The 24,187-nt window shown below is 42.0% G+C and overlaps 1 long non-coding RNA gene across 2 annotated transcripts in view; it reads right to left on the bottom strand.

The window, feature by feature from the left end:
• LOC134163009 (uncharacterized) overlaps positions 1–20,577 on the bottom strand; it is a 50,744-nt gene extending 30,167 nt beyond the window's left edge. The window contains exon 1 of one of the 2 annotated variants that reach the window (XR_009964524.1): positions 20,466–20,577. This is a non-coding gene — a long non-coding RNA (uncharacterized LOC134163009). The remainder of the gene's footprint in view (positions 1–20,465) is intronic. The other variant, XR_009964523.1, reaches the window with a different exon arrangement.
• Between the last annotated feature and the right edge of the window lie 3,610 nt (positions 20,578–24,187).

Raw genomic sequence — 24,187 nt, 5'->3', positions numbered from 1 at the left:
GTCATATGGGGTGTTTTTAATATCTTGTTGGCTTCACTATTGAGAACATTTGGCCTCAGGCAGCCTTCATTTACATATCATGCCCCACATCTTTTCTATTACTGCTAATTGAATATTCACATTTCAGTGTTCCTGATCCTGACCCCTATTTGTTTCACACATTGTTTTGTGGCATTATTTTTTCTGCTATTATTATTAGCATTATCATGCAAATAATTATTTTGTTAAAGTCATCCCCTTCATTGACTGTGAAAATGAGTTAAAATTGGTAATGCGCCCGTTTCTTACAGATAGGTAGCTTAATACAGAAAATAACCATGGCTAAGGAGGTGAACCGGTTTCTACTTTGAGCTCCTGTATATATTTAAGTATTCAAATTTTTCTAACCTTTACTTTCATGCCTTAAGATTTTGGGCTAAAGCTCTTCACCTTTGCTCCAAGACGTCTTTTTTTTAAGCAAAAGCATGTAGTTAACGAGAAAGATACGCTTTTTTTTTTTTTTAACTATAACAAAAGTTTCATCCAAAACAACTAACTATAGGTAGCCGAAATATACCATGAAGCAACTTTCCAAGAATCTTTATTTTCACAGAGAAATCCAATTCCATCTGTGCCTTGGTCCAGCCTTTGACAGCTGTATTCAGATCATACTAAGTGCACAGCCAGGGAAGATGTGCTTAACATGTGCATGGGTGAGACTTGCCAAATGGAAATTAACAGATGTGGTAACAGGTAAGGAAACCTGTATCTGTCTTGGGCATCCTCTTTAGTGTGTTGAGGGATCAGAGCAGCTTCTTGTAACTCCAGCAAGGAGCAACCCCACTGGGATGCCCTTCAAAGTGTTCTGTAGCTTCTGGTTCATCTTAAATTGACAATCCAAAATCGGGAAATGGATTGGATTCATACTACCTGAAACTATGGTTTATTCAGGCTTTTGGGGGCAGCTTTTCATGAGCCAAGGAAATGCAGAAACCATCCAAATCTGTATGGATTCATTCTGAGACCCTCCACTCCTACTTGGATCCAGGCAACCAGCTGTAGACACGTAGCGTACCAGTGTTACTTTATGAGCAAAAAGACTGTAGTCCCAAAGCAAAGTTCTTCTTCTAGGTCCTCCACCATTTTTGCTTATACTCAGAGAAGTTATATTTAAGAACTGAAACTCTAGGTGTTTATGGACTTCATAATAATGTGTTTAACAGTTGGCAACCAGCAAAGCTTGCTCTGTTTTTATTTTAGAAAAAAAATGGGCAGATGAAGTCACTAAAGATCATCCCATGATGACAGGACACTTTTATTCATGCTAAGACCGAACATTCCTACTTGTAATGCATACCTGACTCCCATACCAATGCACACTCATGCCACAGGGTTCATGTAGGTGCCTTCACCTATCTGTATGCCAAATATTAAAGGAGTGAGATGTCTGATACATCTACAAAAAGAGAATATGCTGAAGTGCTGCAGAGATCAGTGAATGAGCAGGCAGAGTCCAGTGAAAGCATATGAAAAGTACCCTGTAGAGACTACTCATACTTCTGATCACAGGTAACATTAAAATAGATGCAGTGAAAGCAGACTGGCACTGTAAAGTTCTCTAAAATGTGTAGGTCATGCACTGTCATAGTAATTGCACCCCTGTCTAATGCTCTGTTAAATTTTTGGGTGGCTACTTTACCTTCTACACCTATGATACCCAGAAGGGAGACCATGCGGGTGACTGAGAAGTCAAAAAGAGGCTGTAGGTTTCAGGCACAACTGAGTCTGTTTTGGAAGATGGTGGGAGAGTTTCCATGGACTTCAAAGGGCATTGGCTCACTACCACATTGTGAGACCAGATCCCTCTGCAATACAAGAGCAACCACAGCCAGCCTCTAAGTCTAAAGCTAGGAATCTCGACTCCAGTACCAAAGGCTGTTTTCTGAGGTCACATCCTTGAGCGAACTGAGCAGCATTCATAGAAACTCATTATTTCTGAAAACATTCACCTAACTCCTATGATAGCACATACACAAGCAAGTTTGGAAATTTTACTGCAAGGCAGCAAACACAAATGAGCCTGAAAGAATTCAAAGGGAGGAACAGGTGTCCTAAAGAATCACCTTTTCTGTAGGCATTGCCATTCTGCTGCTGTAGTCCACCACAGATATACTAACATTCGTCATTCTCTAACATTTGTGTCATGTGTCTGTATCCTTAAAGCCATGGGAATACTATAAGAACAGTATTGGGAGAAGAGGCTACCCTGGATTTGAAGAAGACTGATGTTCTGAATGACTTCTTTGCCTCAGCCTTCACTGGCAAATGCTCTGACCACACCACCCAAGTCTTGAAAGCAGACGCAGGGACTGTGAGAATGAAGACCTTGTGATCACTGTAGTAGAGGAATTGGTTCCATCTTAGGAACCTGAACATGCACAAGTCCATGGAACCTGATGAAGTTCATCCACAGGTCCTGAAGGAGCTGGTGAATGAAGTTGCTAAGCCACTGGCCATCATATTTGAAAAATCATGGCAGTCAGGTGAAGTTCCCGAGGACTGGGAAAAGGGAAATATAACCCCCATTTTCAAGAAGGGGAAAATGGATGACCCGGGGAATTACAGACTAGTCAGTCTCACCTCTGTGCCTGGCAAAATCTTGGAGCAGATTCTCCTGGAAGGCATGCTAAGGCACATGAAAAACAACAAGGTGCTTGGTGACAGCCAGCATGGCTTCACTAAGGGGAAATCCTGCCTGACCAATCTGGTAGCCTTCTATGATGGGGCTACAGAACTGATGGCCAGGGGTAGAGCAGCTGATGGCATCTCACAAGTGTGTCAAGGTCCCTCTGGATGGCATTCCTTCCCTCCAGCGTATCAACCGAACCACACAGCTTGGTGTCATCGGCAACCTTCTTGAGGGCACACTCAATCCCACTGTCCATGTCAGTAACGAAGATGTTAAATAAGACTGGTCCCAACACCGATCCCTGAGGGACACCACTCATTACTGGTCTCCAGCCAGACATTGAGCCATTGACCACAACTCTTTGCATGCGGCCATCCAGCCAGTTCTTTATCCACCGAGTGGTTCATCCACCTATCAAATTGATGTCTCTCCAATTTAGAGACAAGGATGTCGTGTGGGACAGTGTCAAATCCTTTGCACAAGTTCAGGTAGATAACATCAACTGCTCTACCCCTGTCCATCAGTTCCACAGCCCCATCATAGAAGGCCACCAAATTGGTCAGGCAGCATTTCCCCTTGATGAAGCCATGCTGGCTGTCACCAAGCACCTTGTTGTTTTTCATGTGCCTTAGCATGCCATCCAGGAGAATCTGCTCCAAGATTTTGCCAGGCACAGAGGTGAGACTGACTGGTCTGTAATTCCCCGGGTCATCCATTTTCCCCTTCTTGAAAATGGGGGTTATATTTCCCTTTTTCCAGTCGTCGGGAACTTCACCTGTCTGCCATGATTTCTCAAATATGATGGCCAGTGGCTGAGCAACTTCATTTGCCAGCTCCTTCAGGACCCGCGGATGGATCGCATCAGGACCCATGGACTTGTGCACGTTCAGATTTTTAAGATGGTCTCGAACCAATTCCTCTCCTACAGTGGTCGCAAGGTCTTCGTTCTCACAGTCCCTGCATCTGCCTTCCAAGACTTGGGTGGCGTGGTCAGAGCCTTTGGCAGTGAAGACCGAGGCAAAGAAGTCATTCAGAACCTCAGCCTTCTCCAAATCCTGTGTAGCCAGTTCTCCTGAGAGCTTCCTGAGGGGGCCTACATTCTCCCTAGTCTGTTTTTTATTTGCTATGTACTTGTAGAATCCCTTCCTGTTATCTTTAATACCTCTAGCTAAGTTTAATTCTAATTGAGCTTAGCTTTCCTAACCTGGTCCCTAGCTTCTCAGACAACATCCCTGTACTCTTCCCATGCCACCTGTCCTTGCTTCTACTTATTATAAACCTCTTTTTCCAACTGAATTTTCCTCAGGAGCTCCTTATCCATCCAAGGAGGTCTCCTGGCCCTCCTGCTGCACTTCCTTCTGGTTGGGATGCAACACTCCTGAGCTTGCAGCAGGTGATACTTGAATATCAACCAACAGTCTTGGGCCCCTCTGCCCTCTAGGGCTGTATCCCATGGAACCTTACAAAGCAGGTTCCTGAAGAGGCCAAAGTCTGCTCTTTTGAAGTCCAGGGCAGTGAGCTTGCTACATGCTCTTCACACTGTCCTGAGGATCTCAAATTCGACCATCTTGTGATTGCTGCATCCAAGGCTGCCCTGGAGAGTCACATTTCCAACCAGCCCTTCCCTGTTGGTGAGCACGAGGTCAAGCATGGCACCTCTCCTTGTTGGCTCCTCTATTACTTGCAGAAGGAAGTTGTCTTCCACACAATCAAGGAACCTCCTGGACTGCTTGTGCTGGGCCGTACCGTCCTTCCAACAGATGTCAGGGTGGTTGAAGTCACCCATGAGACCAAGGGCCTGCGAGCGTGAGGCTTTTCCTATCTGTCTATGGAGTGCTTCATCCGCAGGTTCTCCTTAATCAGGTGGTCTGTAACAGATCCCCACAGTAATGTCTCCCATAGCTATATTCCCTTTAACCCTGACCCACAAACTCTCTGTGGACTGCTCACCTGTCCCCAGACAGAGTTCCATACTCTCCAGCCTATCCCTCACATAAAGGTCAACTCCCCCTCCCCGCCTGCCAGACCTGTCTTTTCTAAAGAGCCTGTAACCTTCCATTCCAACACTCCAGTCATAGGAGCCATCCCACCATGTTTCTGCAATGCTTATTATATCATACTCCCGTAGACGTGCACACATCTCTAATTCCTCTTGTTTGTTCCCCATGCTACGGGCATTTGTATAGAGGCATCTGAGCCGAGCTCCAACTGACGCCGGCTCATTGGCTGGAGCAGCTGGAATATCTCTACATTGCTCCAAGCATTTATTATAGGTTCTGGGAACTGACTGGGTGTGTTGGAATGGAATGATGCCCCCTCCCCCAACACATCAAGTTTAAAGCCTCCTTGACCAGTCTGGCAAGCCTCCTACCAAAACTGCTCTTTCCTTCTTTATCAGACCAGCTCCACCAGCCCCCACTAGACCTGGCCTACAAACTTGGGTCCATGTTCAAGACACCCAAACCCCTGACTATGACACCACCCTTTTAACCAGTTATTAACCTGGCTAATCCTCCTAGCTCTTTTTATGTCCTCCCCTGTACCCTGGAGAACTGACGAAAAGACTATCTGAACTCCCAAGCCCCTAACCACCTCCCCCAGGGCCCTGTAGTCCTCCTTTATGTTCCCCAGGCTACTACTATCTATATCCCTAGCACCCACATGTATCACCAGGAGTGGGTAATAGTCTGTGGGACTTACTAGAGCAGGCAGCCTCTCTGCCACATCCCTGATCCATGCCCCTGTTAGGCAACACACCTCCCTTGAGACAGGGTCTGGCCGGCAGACAAGTGCTTCTGTCCCTTTCAGTGTAGAGTCCCCTACTACTACAACCCGCTGCTTTTTCCTGGCAGCACCAGTAGAGATCTTTAGCAGTGCATCAGCCAGCTGTTTCTGGTTCGAGTGGGCTTCCTCATTAGCCCCCTGCAGGACAGCAAAGCGGTTCTGCGTGGAGACAGGGGATTTAGGGGGAAGCCCCTTGCTTTTAATTGTCCTTTTCCTCTATTTGTTTTTTTTTTGTCTCTAATTCCCAGGTTCCCGGGTTAACGGCCTCCTTCTTTCCTTCATGAGGTAGAGGTGAAGCTCGAGGCCTCTGCACAGTTTGTGCCAGGAGCAAGCATTCCTGCTTCCTCTCAGCTTCCCTGACATCTTGCAGCCTATTAACGGCACCCCACAGCTCAGCCACCTGCTGCAGGAGGACCTCCACCAGGGAGCACCGAGTGCAGCCCTGCCTATTGTGCACCCTCCCCTCACCAGACCAGTGCAGGCACTCTCTACACCCTGAGCTCTGCACTGCAGCCTCCCTCCTCATCAACTCTGTCTGGGTGCCTACGCTGGCCACCGCCGGAGCTGCCAGAGCAGAGCTCCCAGACTGGGCCCTGCTCCTACAGCAAGTGCTCACCATCCCGCTCGCTTGTCCACACAAACTGGCTCCACCTACTCTGCGGGCCGCTCCCGCTCCCTGGGGCATTTTTTTACCCAGTCAGGGCTGGTGCCGCTCCTCCTGGCTCCGCCCCCTGTGAGTCAGCTGCTGGCGTCAGCTGAGCTGCCGGCTCCTGCTCGGGTCCTGTCGAGGACTTGAGGCTCCCTCGGTGGCTGTGGTCGCTCTGAGTTGAGGCTCCTGGACGCTGATCTCCCCCCCCCGCTCCGGTGTTGGAGGCGTCCTCTCTCGAGCTGCTCACCTTAGCAATTCAATGAAGTTTAACCATGCCAAGTGCAAGGTCCTACACCTGGGTGGGAGCAATCCCAGGCACAGCTACGGGTTGGGCAGAGAAGAGATTCGGAGCAGCCCTGCAGAGAAGGACTTGGGGGTGTTGGTTGATGAGAAAATGAACATGAGCCGGCAGTGTGCGCTTGCAGCCCAGAAAGCCAACTGTATCCTGGGCTGTATCAAAAGGAGCGTGACAAGCAGGTCAAAGGAGGCGATCCTGCCCCTCTACTCTGCTCTTGTGAGGCCTCACCTGGCGTATTGTGTGTAATTCTGGTGTCCTCAACATGAAAAGGACATGGAACTGTTGGAACAAGTCCAGAGAAGGGCCACGAGGATGATCAGGGACTGGAGCACCTCCCGTATGAAGATAGGGTGAGAAAGTTGGGGCTGTTCAGCCTGGAGAAGAGAAGGTTGCGTGGAGACCTCATAGTAGCCTTCCAGTATCTGAAGGGGCCCTATAGGGATGCTGGAGAGGGACTCTTCATTAGGGACTCTAGTGACAGGACAAGTGACCACAGGTTAAAACTTAAACAGGGGAAGGTTAGATTGAATATAAGAAAGAAGTTCTTTACTGTGAAGATGGTAAGGCACTGGAAGGGGTTGCCTGCGGAAGCTGTGAATGCTCCATCCCCAGCTGTGTTCAAGGCCAGGTTGGACAGAACCTTGGGTGACATGGTTTAGTGCAAGGTGTCCCTGCCCATGGCAGGGCACTTGAAACTAGATATCTTAAGGTCCTTTCCTATCCTAACTATTCTGTGATTCTAACATTATACTTTTATGGTGGAAAAACACCACACATCTTGGAAGCTAAAAGTTAATATAATCACAAAGACATAGGATTAAACATTGCAGTTGAGCTTTAGCATGTTCTTGTTTGGGTAGTTAACTATTATGGTCTTGATTCATGAAATGCCTTCCCAAGACAAAAAAGCAGCCCACTGATGTCAGTTAAGTATGTCTGCCTATGCAGAGATCAGATTGCAAGACTGGAGCCCTGAAGTGCTCTTAAAACAAGGCCAGATGATAGTCTTACATGAGATCTCTTACTCAGCCCACTTGAAATCAGTGGGGCTGCTGGATGGGAAAAAAAAGGGTGCTCACAAATGATAATGAGGAATTCCCAGTCTGACCTTTCAGGTTTCACATGGTTTGTGTATATGCTTATTGAAAATGAAATGTAATTTTATAGTTTGAATCATATAGAATCAGCATAATTTATGCAGGATACCACATGCCTGTTAAGTAGTCAGAATACTTTTCATGAGAAGAAAGCATATATAAAGACAGATCTGAGATATCTATATGTGTATGCACGCAACAAGCAGACCAAATTTACTGAGAATAACTTACTGGAAAGAAACTCTCTAGCTATGACATTTTACATGAGTTTTCAGAACACAAGAGGACAATTTTTATACTTATCAATAATTAAGAGCGGTTTTGAAATTCATCGCATTCCTTTTCTTGTTTTTCAGTAAACATAAATTTTCAGTTTGCAGGGATGGTGAGGAAGCATTATCCTGTGGTTTCTAAAAGGTCAGGCTCAGCTATGTAAAATGACACAGGAGCGTGTAGACGAGTCATGTTTGTGAGCTCGCAGTGAGCCGAGTGTGTGTTGGGAATGCCAAAGCAGGGTCTGGCTTGGGTTGCAAGCAGAGGTGCTCTGTTGTGTTTGCTTAGGTTGGTGCGTGAAAAGTGAGCCTTCCCAGCCCTTTCATCACAGAGGCTGTTATTAAAACATCACCTGCCTGGGATGAAGTGCAAGTGTGCCTTTTCTGCTGGCAGCTGCCAATCTGTCAGCTAGCAGGTTTGTAGGTTGAGAGAGGATGCATCCATGTGGGCGAAAGATCATACTCTGGCAAATTAAACTGGAATGAAAACCAAGTCTTTTCTCTGTATTTATATTAGAACTTTCTTCTTACCTCTGCACATATTGCACAAATGACCGCTCCCTGACCTGGGGTAGCCCAGGTGTCAAAGTCTTGTTTCACACTGCTGTAGAGAGTACACACTTGAATGTTTTGGGTTTTTTTCTTGATAAAGGATCTATTCATTGCCCTTGTATGTGAAGGGTACATGAATATATTCGAACGAGAGCCAATGTGCATTCATTGAAGAAAAGTAAATCCAACTCTATGTAGTGTATGGAAAATATCTGCAGATTTTAATTAAACTCGTGCATTGCAACCAGAACTAGAGCCAAAATCTTTTAAAGAGTAGTGAAAAGTGGCAGACAGAAATGTACAGCAACAGAGCTATAGCCTAAGAAATGAAAATGTCCTAAAAGCCTATATACAATGTACATGCAAGGGGAATTGAATTACTACAGTCCTAATTGTACCTGACGAAAGTACTCAGGGTTTTGAATAGCATTTTCAACCCTTTGCCAATGTGTTGTCTACAAATATCTCTATTTATTTTATGTACCTGTTATTTGGCATGGAATGATCTGCATAAATTATCTTGGCAAGAAAGATACCAAAAAAAAATAATAAAAGAAGGGAAACAAGCTCAAGAAATAATAGAGATCTCCAATTAATTTTTTTAAGATTTGCACCAAACAAAATGGCAAAGTAAGGAGGCAGAAGAGCACAATGTTTGAACTTCAGTGTTAAAATATGGATGCATGTGAACTGTACATTATTATTACAGAAAGTCTTGTAATCCTTCTCTGTGTTTCTCTTTGCAGCCATAAGATGAGGGGGTGATAACCAGTGGGAAATGAACAGTCACTGCGGTGTCAGATTGGGCTGGAATTTGTCATACTTGGAAACCAGTGTGAATAGCGTGGTCTTACACCCAGAATAAGAAAAGAACATTACAGTTCTGATTGGATAAAAAGATCCCCAGATAAGAATAAAGCAAAACCACTGAGCTGACATGTATAAAATGTATTCTAACACTTCACATAGCTTAAGGTTATACATCTTCTTAAAATTTTCCTGTTCTCTTTTTGTTTGTTCGTTTAAAAAAGTTAAATTTTAAAATATATATATTTGTAAATTGCTCAGGACTCATTCTAAATTTTCAGTGACTTATTACTCATAATTTACAGTAAATTGACTCTTACAAAACCAATTCACTCTTACTCAGTTCTTCATAGTGTACAGCCTTTGTTGAAAGTTATTCATACAGAGGAGGCACAGACTTTTCCAGAGGTACCACACACAAAAAAGCCTTAGCACAATTTATTTTAGGTCAATATATTAAGTAGCTTTTTACAGATTTGAGCTACGATAATATCTGATACCATAGGAAGAGGTCATAACAGTTTAATCTAGAAAAATAATTAAACTTAATTGAGGTACAGTTCTTTCAAAAGAGGTTAATAGCATATTCCCTTTTTTCCCCCTCCAAAGTGACAAATTCTAAAGTCAATTAATCAAAGCAGAAGTTAGGGTCACCCTGACACATACCTTTTTGTCAACCTTGTTGATGTCAACAGATGTATAAAGTAACTGCAAACCACCAGGGGATCCACAGGGCATGTCATAAATAAGCATTTTACTCCAATAAGTAAGCTCCATAAATAAGCATTTTACTCCAAGTTCCCTGTATGGTGTTGCTTGTTTGAGTGATCAGTTGATTTTTGTGATGTTGTCACACAACAGATTTTCTAGTCAAGGCTAACCTTTCCTGTAAGGAAACCATAGCTTTAGCAACAATGGTTGAGCACTTTCCTTTTATATACCTCTTGTGGCCATATTGATTTGAGGCATTTGTGACCTTAGCTGCTGCAGACAAATGACATGATGTTCAATGGAGAAATCTGTATATTTTACTTGGAAAGCTTCCCCCTACTTGCGCCAAAGCAAAATTTGCACTTAGCACCAACATTTTCCATGGAATTGTCTTTATTGACCCCCATACAGTGTTGTATAACCTTGAAGTGTAGAAGCAGTTAAAGTCGGGATTTCTCCCCAGAATGCATGTGCACAAGGCAAAACACAGTTTGAACGTTACTTACATGCATTTATTAACATTCAAGCACAAGCCTGGAACCTAAATGAAGTTAGAAAGGATCCCAGCTAGTCTAGCATCTCTCCTGAACCTAATTTTAGTACACCAAGCCCAGCCTAGTATCTAACCTTAGCATTCTTGGTACATCTAGTCCAGTCCTTTGACAGAATTTCTAAGGATTTTCAAGAATACAAGATCAAGCTGTTGTCTGCAGCCTAGGGCCTTGTGCTGTCTCTCTCAGCTACTGTCATAAATGAAATGATACCAAAACCTTTTGAAACTTTTTCATGTCTTTTGGGAGATGCATAGGTACTACCATAAAATGTTACAAAATCTATCTTTATTTGACAGGGACTTTGTTTTATACTGCTTATAGAAATATCAAGCTAAAAAAAATGTGTGGGACTCACTCACCTTTAACTGTCTAAAATGAAGTTCCTCCTATCTAGAAGTATTTATTTTCTTACACAGATCTAAAAGGGCAGGAAACAAAGAGCAATACAGTAGAGCTGATGTCTTGATTTCAGGTTGGGTACCCAACCAACTCCTCTTTGTCTGAAAAAGTTTTCTCCAGCTGGGCAGGACTATCACAATGTATTATAGATGTCTCACCTTCTCTCATTGCCATTCTGAATTGCTAATATTTTTCAAAGGTTTCAGGTGCAGAAAACTTAGAGAGCAGTTTGGGGAATATAAGACAAAGGATGATCTAACTTCTACACTGCGTTTTGCTTCAAGAAGGGGATGGAGGCACCGAGGGTCATCGTGGAGCGCAGATCCTCTTTGGACTTTCACTCTTGTGTGAGAAGGAACGATTAAGTCTGGCATACAGGTTCACATCTAACTGATCAATATAGGAGAGTGAAATAAGGACAACTTTTGCTTTAACCCCTCAGCATCTTCAGGACCACTTTGGAAACCAAAGTGTTCAAGTTTCATCTAGTCTGACATTTGAGAGCTATTTATCCCAAACCATTCATATCTGTTTGTGCAGACAAAAAAGTTGTTGCCACCAGACAGGGACTGCACCTAAATTGTATCCTCCATTCTCAACGTCTAGGCTGAAAAAATAATTTTACTCTTTCTGGATGGGAAAAAGAAAAAATACATCATTCATTAAAAGAAGTTATCTGCTACACGTTTCTTAGATACAGATATCATCCACAATATCTTCCTTTACTTGCAAAGGTTTTAGAAGCAGAACCAGATTTTCAAAAAAGTCTAGGGGATAAAAAATATATAAAGTAACCTAATTTTACAGTGTCTGGGGAAACCCTTAGCTCTGAGTTGATGCCTGTCTCTGCTCTGCTGCAACTCAGATCTGTACATATCTCCCTGAAGCTGACATCCAACCCCGTGTCTCAAAAAATGTGCAGTGCTGTCTTCCATGCTGATGCTGTTTCATAACTGACTCGGGGATTAGGACAGATCCTCTGATGTTTTGGGTGAATGACTGAACAGGTTTATGAAAAGCCTGGCTGTATTCCCAAGCCATCCCACCCTGCCTCCTTCCCTCTCATTTTCTGTCCTGCCTCATAAAAATATACTCTCAGAGAAATTAAACCAGTGTGGGACAAAGATGGAAAAGCCACCCAGAAAGATGATTGCAAGCTTGACTCCCAGGACTGCAGGACCTGCTCGCACCCCTTACTCTTGCAGCAGATTTCCTCAGTGAGTGAGGATTTGCTCTATCTACAACACAATTTTCTGAAATTCTAGTATTGGAAACATTTAATCAGTTGCATGCACTTGTACATAGGTGAGTAAAGGAGGATAAATTAAGAGCTAGGCTGTAAACCAATGGCAGAGTTTGAGTAACCTTTCTCACAGGAAAATTGGCCACCCTTTGCCAGTGGGATGCAAGCAGGGAGATTTGCCCTCAGTGCTCATCTAGAAGTAAATCTCACTGCTTTGGGATGAAAAGAGGAAAGCAGAAAGGAAAGGTCCTTTCTCCATAGTCCCACAGCTTTGTCTGGGGAGGCAACTCTGGGAAACTTTCAAAAATGTCCTGTTAAAATACCCAAGTCCTACATCCACAGCAGCCAGGCATGTCTAACTGTACATGTGAGAAGTTTTCCCTCCCTCCCTTCATGGAAAATGGAAAGGGGAGGGTGGAAATGTGAGGAAAATGAAAGGGAGAGTGGGATTTAAGTAGTCAAAGATACAGAAAACTGTAAAGCATTAGGAGCTTATCAGGGAGACTTGAATCTTTCTGTCTTCCTCACCACGGTAAGTCATATTTGTACATTTTTCCTTTTGCTCAGATTATTCAGTGTAGCACTTTCTTAGACAAAATTAACAAAATGCTGTGTGAGTCAATAGAGAAGGTGCAGGGTAAGCAGCAAAGCCTATCTTTTACCATAAGCTAGCATGGGACTTCTTGAGATTTTGCTGCCTTCTTGTTGGGATGGCTTTTGGCGTTGTTGATGTCCAGTGAAGGATCCTGGAGTATTATTAATGACCCCTAGTCAAACAGACATTTCTAAACCAAAGGCAGAGTGATTCCACTACTGCTTATTTTATGAAAAGCTTGTTAATGTTTTTATTCATCCTGTACTTCAGGCCACAGGATAAATGTGCACTTGTTTGTAAGAAAAGTCAATCTCTGTCTGCAATAGTTTATATTTCACACAGAGAGAGACACATAGTCACACATAAAACAGCACAGATCTAGGCTCAGTAACACCAGCACCACCAAAACAATTTTAAAAAAAAAGAAAGCTAGTTTTGGAACTAAGCCAAGATTTTCAAGCTTAGTTTTTTCATTTGCTTCATTCTACCCAACTCATCTGCAGCACAGCCCTACTTAACTCCAAGTTAACTCTGCCATAGGTGAAACCAGCCCACACAGCATGCTGCCCAAGCATAGTAATAGCTAGAACTTCACCTGCCCCTGACAGAAGTAAGACTGACACCAGCTCAGTGTAGCAAAATTCACTGCATTCATCAGCGTGAAGACCCAAGTACTTTCTAACACTTTGTTCATGGAAATGGGATTATTTTTCCTGTCGGCACTTCCCGCCTCATCTCTTTAGGTAGCAGTTGGTGAGCTTCACTCCTTAGGTGAGATGCTCAGAATTCCAAAATGTTTATTTGCTTTTTCTGAGTTTTATTCCCCCAATTTCAAACTTGCTCAGTGAAAATAATAGATGAAGATCTAAAATGGAATAAGTAATTGCTTGATAGCTTCTTGCTAACTCTTTAAAGTGCTGTGCAGCTGCTGATGTATGTTTGTGCTGGCATTGCAGAGTGGAGCCCTGGGAATAAGGAATCTGATTTCAGAGAAACAAGACCCAACTTCAAAGAAGTGAGCAACCCTCCCCAGCTGGTAGAACTTTTACTGAAGGAAAACAACAATGAAGTAAGGAGCACATGAGCAATATCTCCTCTTACTCCTCTGCAATCCTTTTCAAAACTTTCTTCTCATTTATCTGATTATGCACTTCAGTTGCTAAATTCTCCCTTGTGGTAGTTTTACCTTTTCTGTTAGTTTAGGTGTTTGATTGTAGATTTCAGTGTCAGACTACATCACCTCAAAGCACATTATATCAGTTATTACAGAGGGTGGGGAGGAAAACCTTCTGTAATTGCAATATGTCCTTGGAGGTCTCTCCAGAATGGGAAACCAATTTGTGGTCTATTAGACAACTTCTATTTTTTTACATATATAGATTAAAAAGGTATTATCCTCCAATAATGAGCTAGTCCACAGCTTTTATTCACTGATGCTATGATATTTAAATATTACAGCTAATCTTTGATCATATTTAGCCAGGTCTGAACTGGTTGAAATAAACACTCTGGCCACCAAAGTGTGCACTCAGCATTTCAAGAAAAGGCTGAAAAATCAAGGGTTTAAGAGGCTAGGTTGAAAACTTCTGTGACTTAAAATTTACTTTTTCAAACAAAGAGGGAAAGAAGAAGTCTTTGCAGGGTCCAGCCCTCCTCCCATTTCACCTAATACCAATTTGGCAGCTTCCTATAAGAAGAGTAAGCCCAGATTCTCGTGACTATAGATCTAGGTACTCCTATGGTGAAAATTCCTGGACTGAACAAAATCAATATACCTACGCTGGTTATGTCATTCCCATTAACACCAGCCTAAGAACTGTTTACAGGCAGACCTCCCAATGCGCTTTATTGACATGCTATAACATCTCTGCCTTTCACCTGCTGAAGATTTTTCTTTTCTCTCTTAACTTTCCAAGCACAATTTCCTGACGCTAACAGGTGAAGAAATTTCTGTGGGAAGGACCTGTGAAAATTGTTCTTTGAGCAGGGAGAGAGCAGCACCAGTTTGTTTAGTTATTCTGAGTGTATGATGGATGATGTGTCAGAAATAATTCCACAGGCTGCTGATGTCTAATCCCAGAGGATAAATGCTTGTATTTGAAATCCCACTGCAGGTTTAATTTGCCCAAATGAATCCCCATTGCAAAACCTTTTGTTACTTTTGCAAACAATAATAAAGTAATGCTGACAAATTACAAATCAAGAGCAAAGGGACTCTGGAGTTATTAGATGTCATTCACAACTACATTTAGCTGGTAACTTGGTACTGGTAGAAAGAGCTTTAACTAGGAAATACTTTATCTAGTCCTGGTCACATCTTTGGATTGCTAAAACTTTAGTGGTACCTGAGGGCACAAGGATATTCAGGAGCCTAGTCGATGTTTAACTCATGGGTATAAAGGTGGTGGAATTTTTTCTCTGAATTTGAGTGGTTCTGGCAGCAAGGTGAGACCTTTCTACACTTTCACAGCAGTAAAACAGTATATTCAGCACAAACCAGAAAACCAGGTGGTTTCCTCACTCCTAGGGTCAAATTAAGGGGTTAGAAGGACAGCCTTCCTTAGAAATGGGAAGGTGTAGGTCACCAGAGGTACCAAATACAAGATCAGAAGAGAAAAGACTATGCCAATTCAAATGCAGTTCTGATTATACATTTACTACAGAGAGTAAATAATGTTTGACTTGATGTAATCTAAGAGTTAGTTTCCTCTTAACTTCCATGCCATCCCAGAGGCTAAAACTAATTATACAAGCTTGACATTTTAAGACCTGCATGTCCTTATCTATTTCTTAAAAACTGAGTCTAAGGAAAAGAAGAAGCAGAGCCCAGCTTCTGATTTTCCAGACATCAGTGTGCACCTGTACTCACTAGGTGGGAAAAGGTTTAACCTCAGCCTGCATAAAATGCACACACAGAGAATTTGGTAGCCATCCTTTTCTTTCTGTGTGTTCTTGGTGTACATCTATTCTGTAAAGACCATTTCTGTCAGCTCACTTCTATTGCAGGTAGAAGTACACTGACAGTGAGAAATCAGACCCTGACTGTTGTGGATTGCCTCTTATGGAAACGGCTACAACATTTCGTTCCTAGCTGGGTGGTCAGATTGTGCTTCTCACTCTCTTTATTTACCAGGGAAAAATTTTAATTGCAGTGTAAAAATGCCAATTTAAGAATTATACAAATATCATAAGTTTGTAAAATCACTATTCCACATAAGCAAAATAATAGCTTCTTCCCTGAAACAGCAGTAATGTAGAAGAATGTATTATATTTTAGCTGTCTCTTTTATTATTATTATTATTATGATGTCTCTAGAGATGCTGACTAAAGATTCCAGATAAAAAGAAAGGTGCTTCACAAGGTCCTTGACTAAACAGAAGAACACAGGATTCACTGGCTTTTAAGAGGCAAGCTATTCTATAAAAGAGTTTGAGATAATATTCTACCTACCGTAGCTTATGGATATTTTCATTTTGTATATAGATGTCTAATCCTTCTTGAATCCTACTGATCTCTTGGCCTAAGTTATACCTAGTAGCAATGAGTTCAACTGCTTAATTACAGCTTTTGTTAAAAAAAAAGAAAAAAAGAAAAAAAAAAAGCTTTCTTTGATAACATTTTATCCCCCTTTTTGCTTCATTAAACTTTGTTTCCTGAATGGATAAACAGAAGAACCTGGTTTACCTTTTTGGTACACTTCATTATCTCAGATAGTGCTATTACATTCCTTTTTACTCATTTTTGTCAACTGACTAGTCACAGTCTCTCCAGTTTCAAACCATACAAAACTGCATGCATTTCATACTCTTTTGCAAGGCACGGTCTACATTTTGTGGGTCAGCAGAAAACAGCAAAACCATGACACTGTGCCACCCTAGTCCCAGGACTGTGCATGCTTATATGAAACAGTCTTTAAATAAGAGCAGATATGATCCTGGGAGCAGAGAGTGGAACCAAAAGGATGCTCAGAAGATGCTCCCTTTCATCTTTGCTCACTGGCCCTCCACAGGATTCCTCTGAATCCACCTGTTGACCACAGCCATTTCCCTAAGGGGTGGAAAACGTGGGTTTGAGCCACCCAAGGTAGAAGGGGAAATGGGACCCACATGTCCCTCTTCCTTTGCAACTGCTCTGACAATGAGGCTATTGCATGATGAGAAGGGGGCAGGCACCATTGCTTTCTACCTCCTCTTCCCAGAGCATTTTAACAGAAAAGAGTGATTCCCTTCTCAGCACACTAAGAAACAAAAGAGAAAAGGAATCTAAGACCTGCACTCATGAGGTTGTTTGGCTACTAATTGAATAGATGCTTCTGTCAGCTGGTTTGAACCTATGAGGTGCCAGGTAATAAATACAGGCATTTTGGGTTGCATGCTGGGAGCCACCTCCAGCAATATCAGCCTTGGAGGCACTTCAGTGCAGGATCACCTTGGTATCTTCAGAAGCCTCTGACCCAGACCTTGCCTCTTTTACACACCTGATGGACTGAACTGACTCCTGGACATCCTTCACCAGTTTAAACTGCCAAACTTATAAAAGGATGAAATTAAGTAAAATCCCACAGTTCTGCAGGTTTCAAGACAGTAGAGGTAACCAAAGCCTCAAAATCACATTTGAGATCTTAGCAAGGAAATAGACCTGACTTTCCATTTTTATACAATTGTTTTAATGCAGTTTGGGTGCTACCAACATGCTTTCAATCTGAGCATTTTCTGCTCACAGTAGACCCTCTTCAATTAGCTTTGCTTGACCGTATTGCACTTTAGCAAGAAATAAGACATTCTTGTTTCATTTATTTGGCGTGCACAGTCCAGGTGTAATTATTCAAAATACTTTAAAGCTAAATATTATGACATATGTTTTGTTGGAGCTTCTCAGTGATAGAGGTCCTATTACCTCATTCTGTGCTCCTGATGATATCAGCCATGATAGCAGTTTCACTGAGAACATACAACAAAAGCAACAGGAAGTTCTCAAACTATATCAAAACACTGCCACATCAAGCAAGGTAACACATCTCTGACAGTGGCTATCAACCAGTGTTTTGGATGACCCAAAGCTGTTTCCAAAACATCCTCCTCACAAGCATAATCCTATGTATACCAAGGAAATTGCTTTAGCTGAGTATTCAGCTTTGTTGAGTTTTACCTAATTCCATATCCCTTTTCTGATTGTATTTATGCTTTTAGTTGGATTTAGTGTGTGTTTAGAGGATTTAACTGGTCTGTGACCTCACCTAACTGGGAAAAGCAAAGCACAGTTTGATGTTCAGCTGAAGGAACTGCCTTATGAGACTTGGGAAGTAGGTTTACCTTTATGGCTGATATTGATGCTGCAGGCTGGGCAAGTGGGCACCACTGGAGGGTGCAGACTTCTCCTTTTTGTCAGTCCTAAGGCATGTTGGTCTTGGGATCTGTGTAAAAATCTGTGAATTGTAGTCTCTGTTGCTCTGCTTGAAAAGCAAAATAGAGGTTTGGTGTTCAGTGAAGTTGTTGATGGTAAATTCAGTGTTCATACCCTAAACGTCTCAGTGGCCCCTCTTTTTTTCCAGTTACTTTTTTCCACAAGGTCGAACTACTTCCATAGCAGTGACTGTCAATAAGGCACGTTACAAGAAGAGATGTGAGGAAATAAGTGTTAGACAGTTTCTTCTCGGCTTGCAGTGATGTGTAAACTCCCACAGCTCCCATGTCTTGAAAGTCCCGTGAAAATGCTAAATAACTATCACCCTTATCCCCACCTCATGAAGACACACCACTTAAGGCTTTATCTACAAGTAGGCATGGTTTAAATGCCTGATGGCATGGTCTGGAAGCCCAGCTGTGCTAAGGCAGTCACAGCACAAGCTCTGGAGAGGGTGATTCTCAAGCATCTCCCTCATGGGGATTGAAGTGCTATGGACCATCTCAAGAGAGCAACCAGCACATGTGCCAGAGCCAGAAGTGTAACTTGTGGAGCATATGCATCCCATCTTTACACTCAGATAGTAATGTGTTCAGGAAAAGCATGTTAAAGATATCACTAGCATTTTTATTTAACAAGCTTCATCGCTTTCTAATGTGGCATGTCTATTTCTGTCTTACAGCATTACTACTGCACCTACTACTTGTTCTGTTTACAAGTCCATTATCTTTATTTTTCTTATAATTACCCACAAATCTCAACTATATTGCAGAACATAACCTACTGCGGAGTACTTCCTAATGGGACATGTGTGCCATAGAGGAAAATGCTTCTGTAGCATCAGAGAGCTGTACTTTCCTGTGAAGAACACCTTGGTTACAAATTAATCCTTTGAGTACCCCTAGCACAATATAGAGATCCAGCAAAGCAAATAAATCTCAGGTAGCTGACAAGCCCTGCATTAGAGACCTCAACCTAATCCAATGACAAATGTTAGCTTTCTGCTGATGACCATGAAGGACCAAGTCAGGCAAGGAACCAGTGGTCAACAGGAAGGAGGAATAGCCACAAGCCTTGGCTTCACCTGGAGGAGGTGGGCTCCAGTTATCCTTGTACCATGCTATATATCTCCAAGGAATTACTAATGAGGCATTTTAGATGCTGTAGGGACCCATAAAGTCAAAATTTGCCATTCACTAAAGGCACAAGCTAGCTTGACCCAAAAGCTGGAGTCAAATTCTCTCATAATCCAACTGTATTTCTTTGCACTAAACAAATGAACAAGAAAGAGATGCAAATTTTTTATGATGCTAACCATTTCCTTCACTTTCATTCATAATGTGCACCATGTCCTACTACTCAATACAAGTGTGACATATGATGTTAGGTGGGCCCATTAATTACAGTATCTCACTAGACCTTTAAAATGAAAGCTACTGCCTCTGGTAGTTTAGGTGGAACAGAGATATATAACCCCCTAAAATATCTGCAGTGGCCCCAATTTAGCAGCCAGCATTTTTTAATTTTTTTAGTTACATCAGTACTCCATTTTTTTTCTGGAATGGAGTTTGCCAATATAATTTGCAATTATTACTTTGCATAATAAATTCATCATTTTGAGTTCCTGACTCTGAAAAGCAAATTACTCTGAATATATTATCCATGGGAAATGAATTTGTTTGTGTGTTTCATCCAGATATATATAAAATATTCCTTCTCCTGGGGTAGAAGGGAAGGCTGGGATAGATTTTAATAAAACAGAAGAATTGAGACAATTTTGATAATAAAATCCTGCCTAAGCCAAGCTCTTACAGTAGCAAATCCCCTGGCAAGAGGCCTGTGGGTGGACGGTATCCAAGACCTCAGCCTAAGCGGCAGCCAGGGGCTCTGCAGAGCAAACCCAGTGTGACTTTATCACCTTTCCCCTCCAACTCCTTGCCCCACTCAGTCCACTTGAGATCTTGTGCCAAAGCACTCCCCCTGACTTACAACAGAGATTTTATTCCTCAGGAGCTGCTTCAAAGGACACACTCAGGTTGCTTAACCCTGTCTTGTCACTTTTCCTGATTGCAAGCCAGAAAGCAGGAACATCGTACGGGCTGGCAGTGGCACTGAGTTGCTGACCTGTCAGCCCACACTTAATTCACCATCTACCATAAGCCCTATCTGGAGTTCTAGCCTGGAAAGGAGTACTTAAACCACTGCTGGTGGGAGCTGTACACTCATCGGCTTTGTGCAATGTAACGATGGATGTGGATTTTTCCTGTTTACCTCAGCCTCACATGTTAATTTTGGTAGCTCTCCTTTCCTTTATTCTTTCTGAGATTTAAAACTGCACTGGCAGCTTCATGCACATTCTTTCCCTCATTAGTTCAGTTCCCAGGCTGACATTTTTGTCTCTGCTTTAATTTTCATTCGAGCTAACAACTTACTTGCTGGGCTGCTCCTTTGAGTCAACAGTCATGAGGGTTTGCTGAGGATGCTAGCCAAGAGGCAATTGCTTGATGGTGTTTTGTCACTGTTGTTTCTTCAGAAAAAGAATATAATAATAATTAGAAACAGTGAGTCAGTGGGAGTCTTCTCACGGTCAGATATCATTTCTTTCCTGTTAATACAACACAATGACTTTTATGTCATATGTTCATGGTATATTGACGTACTCTGCTGGTCATGTCCTGCACCACTCTGCAGGTCGTGTTATTTCATTTACTCGACTGCTGTTGTGCAGAGTGAAAATTCATGAGGAATTTGACCTTTTTAGCTCTTTAAGCATTTCATAAGGAGACTTGGAAATCCTTGCTACTTCTGTTCTAATTCCAGTGCTCATTAAGTGTTCATATTTGGGTTTGTAATCTGACCTGATAAAATTATTCATGTGCCTTTTCTTCCCATTGATACTTTGGTAAGGCAAACGGGCAGATCAGAGTACAGCAGTAAGAACCTGAGTTACACACAATGTTCATCTGCCCCTGCACAGACCAGTGACTGCATGTGAATACAGTAATCAGTATGTGCATGAGGCAATATTTTTATTAGGCTGGTTTTTTGCTAGGCACAACAGATTACAGTTGCTTTTCCTTTTTTTTTTCTTCCTTTTTTTCCTTAAGAAATAAGATTGCCACTTCCATATGTGATATTAGAAAGCTACTACCCCTGTATCTTTTACTTCTGTAGTCAATGCTAAGATCTCAGCCAAGGGCACAGCCGAAGCATTTGCATGTCAAGATGAAAATAATCCATTTTGATCCTCTACAGAAAATGTGGTAATAGTGGAAGAAGCTCAGAAAACATTACCAATCTCTCTGTGCCATGGGAGTCTTTGAGGGAATAGCATTCCAGAGAGGGGTGTGATACTGCAGTGCATCACTGCCTGATATGCTGGGAAGAGCACAAAGAGGGATTCAGACACAACAGAATTTATCTTGACAGAAAAAAAAAAAAAAGAAAAAGCAGAAAAAGAGCTGCTGAAATAAAGGCTGGCTAAAGTACTTAGCTGAGATGCCTAAGCTTGGGGTGCTTGTGATGTCTAAACTAAGGATATTTTGACCATAGCTACTAAGTGGGGAGACAGCAGATCTAGAGGTATTTCTTAAGGGTAGGTGGGTTGAATTAAAACCAAGATAGATTGGGTAGATAATAAAAACATCAGTTTATATGTAGGTCCGCAGCTGAATATGCACTGTTGCATATTCAAACATGTTGTGTTTGTCCATCCAACATGTGCTTTTGAAATGCATTACATAGCTGGACCTGACCTGGCTCAGGTTCATCCTGCTCAAGTCAAGCCGTGTGTGTCTGTATGCCATAATGTTTTTTTTTGCTCTGGAGACAGATGTATTTCTCTGTTCAGAAAGCCTTCAGGCAGCGGGAAGGACCACAGCCCCCAGCAAAGTCCTCCAGAGCTTCTGCTTTCTAGAAGGGAGAGGCATGGCTGTAGGCATCATGCATGTGTGATGGGCAGCACTTCTCCAGCGAGCTGCCTTGGGCAGTGCATTGTGGAGAACACCATATACCTTGTCCACATCTTCACCTGTGGATACCGCTTTTCCACTTCGGAGCTCAATGAGCAACTTTGCTTTTACAGAACCACGGGGAATATTTCATTGCAGCCTTTGGCTGAGCCAGGATGAAATGACAATCAGATTTTGAACCTGCAGCTGTTCCCAGAGCCAGTTTCTCCTAGGGCTCTCTTCAAGACTCAACAACAACTCCAGACTCCGGTCTTCAAGGACACAGCTGTTAAACGATGTTGACTTAAAACTCCTTACAAGTAATGGACACAGCCTGTGAAGTCCAAATGTATACAAAGACCAAGTAACAGGAACCCAGAATGTAAAGCAATACAGAGACAAACTGTGATCATGTAAGTCCAACCCTCATTTCGTACTATCTTGTGCCTCCTTGAACTACCAGCCTTTCCAGCTGAGGTTCCGCTGGGCTTGTACATCTGCAAACATCAACAATACTGATTTTAAACTTGGCCTTTAGAGTATATATAAAATGACAGAGGAAATGCTCCCACACAGCTCACTCCAACATAAACATTCAGTGTGTGATGCAGTGTGCTCCTTCCTCTTTTTCAGGTCCTGAGGAAAAAAAAAATCCCCACTGGACCGAAAGGAAAGAAAAAGGAAGAAGAGGCCTGGAATTAGAAAAAAAACAAGTAATATGAAATAAAAATTGTGGAGGATAATGTCCTAAAAAATTCCACAGGGTTAAGAAGAAATCTGGTACAGACTAATTTTTTAATAGAAGACTATTTGTGTGTATTAATCGGGTAACAAGACTGATGGGCAGGTACTGTGATTTATGTTTTTCGTTATTCTTTGGTTGTAATGCCCCTCATTCTAAATGTGTTCTTTATTTATTGTTAGAACCTTCAAAGCCAGCATATTCAATCAGTACTACTGAAATATGGGAGCCAGGCAAATTACTCTCTGTCTCTCTTTTTGCCCCTGTTAATCCTCAAGGATTTCTCCTACCAAACTATCATTTCTCCTTTTACTCTTCTCCTGCTCCTATGCTCTTCTTCCTCAGCTCACGTGGGAATTATCCAGGGTCCTAAGTGTTAAGATTGAGGTCTACACTGCAGCAAAATCCTATTTAAATCTCCTGGATATTTGATAGGAGGCAAAGATTCAAAATCTGCAAAAATAATATGTTCTAAAATTTGCGGAAGGAATAAAATTAATGCATATGCCATGGCACTACCCTGTACTACTTCCCATCTGGGAGGAAAGAAATAGGCATTTCAGCTTAATAATATGCATGGTTCTCCCATTAGATTCCAGAATCTTTTAATGTAGATACACATCATTTTCTGGATATCAACAAACCACTTGAAGTATTATTTATACTCAAGGCTAGAATGATTGCCATGAGAATAATTGTGTAAAGGCTGGAATAGGAAAACAAAATTAACATTGCTGAATGGTATTCAGGCCTCAGTGATTTGGCAAACTTAGCAAAGATCATGTCAGTTAAATGACAGATATAAGCCGTTGCAAAAAAATATAGTGGTATTTCTTGAAAATATCTGATAAAGGTTAATGTTATTAACATTCTACTTGGTATGTAGTTGGTGTGAATGCAATATGTTCTTTATGATTTCTGTTTTCAAATATCAATGATACTGGATTTTTTTTATTAATAGTATGTAACAATGTATTGATTTTTTTTCTCTTTGTAAAAATAATTAAAGCTCTTAAGATTGGAAGAAAAAAATCTAAACAGATTAAATCCCAACCTACATATCTGAGACTATAAAACTAATGTTTCCATCAGCCATTACAGTATTTGATTCTTCTTGATCAAATTCAGATTAATTTTGTACTTTTATTTCTGGGGTTTAAGAGCTCTTTCTTCGCTGTCAACCTCTCCCTAGCTTCATGGGGAGGTATGATGGTTTTAGATCATCCCTTCTGCCCTGAATCAGTACAAACCTTGTGAAACTAGTAGACATACAATAGAAAGAGGCAGCATGTACCATCCTTCCAGTGTCCGTAGTTCATATGCAGGGATTTATCCTGCTCTTCCAAAGATTCCTTTAATTCCCAAGTGACGCTAGTGTAAGTGTAAGAAACTCATGTGCCAGTGATATGCATGTGATAACCTCTCTGATGTTGCTTGTGTGGATTAGCCTCTTTTACTAGGC

This window comes from Pezoporus occidentalis, unplaced genomic scaffold (assembly GCF_034315485.1).
Source record: "Pezoporus occidentalis ecotype Australia unplaced genomic scaffold, CSIRO_AGI_Poc_V1 ctg197, whole genome shotgun sequence".
NCBI classification, from domain to species: domain Eukaryota; kingdom Metazoa; phylum Chordata; class Aves; order Psittaciformes; family Psittacidae; genus Pezoporus; species Pezoporus occidentalis.
This window is presented reverse-complemented; position numbering and strand designations above follow the sequence as displayed.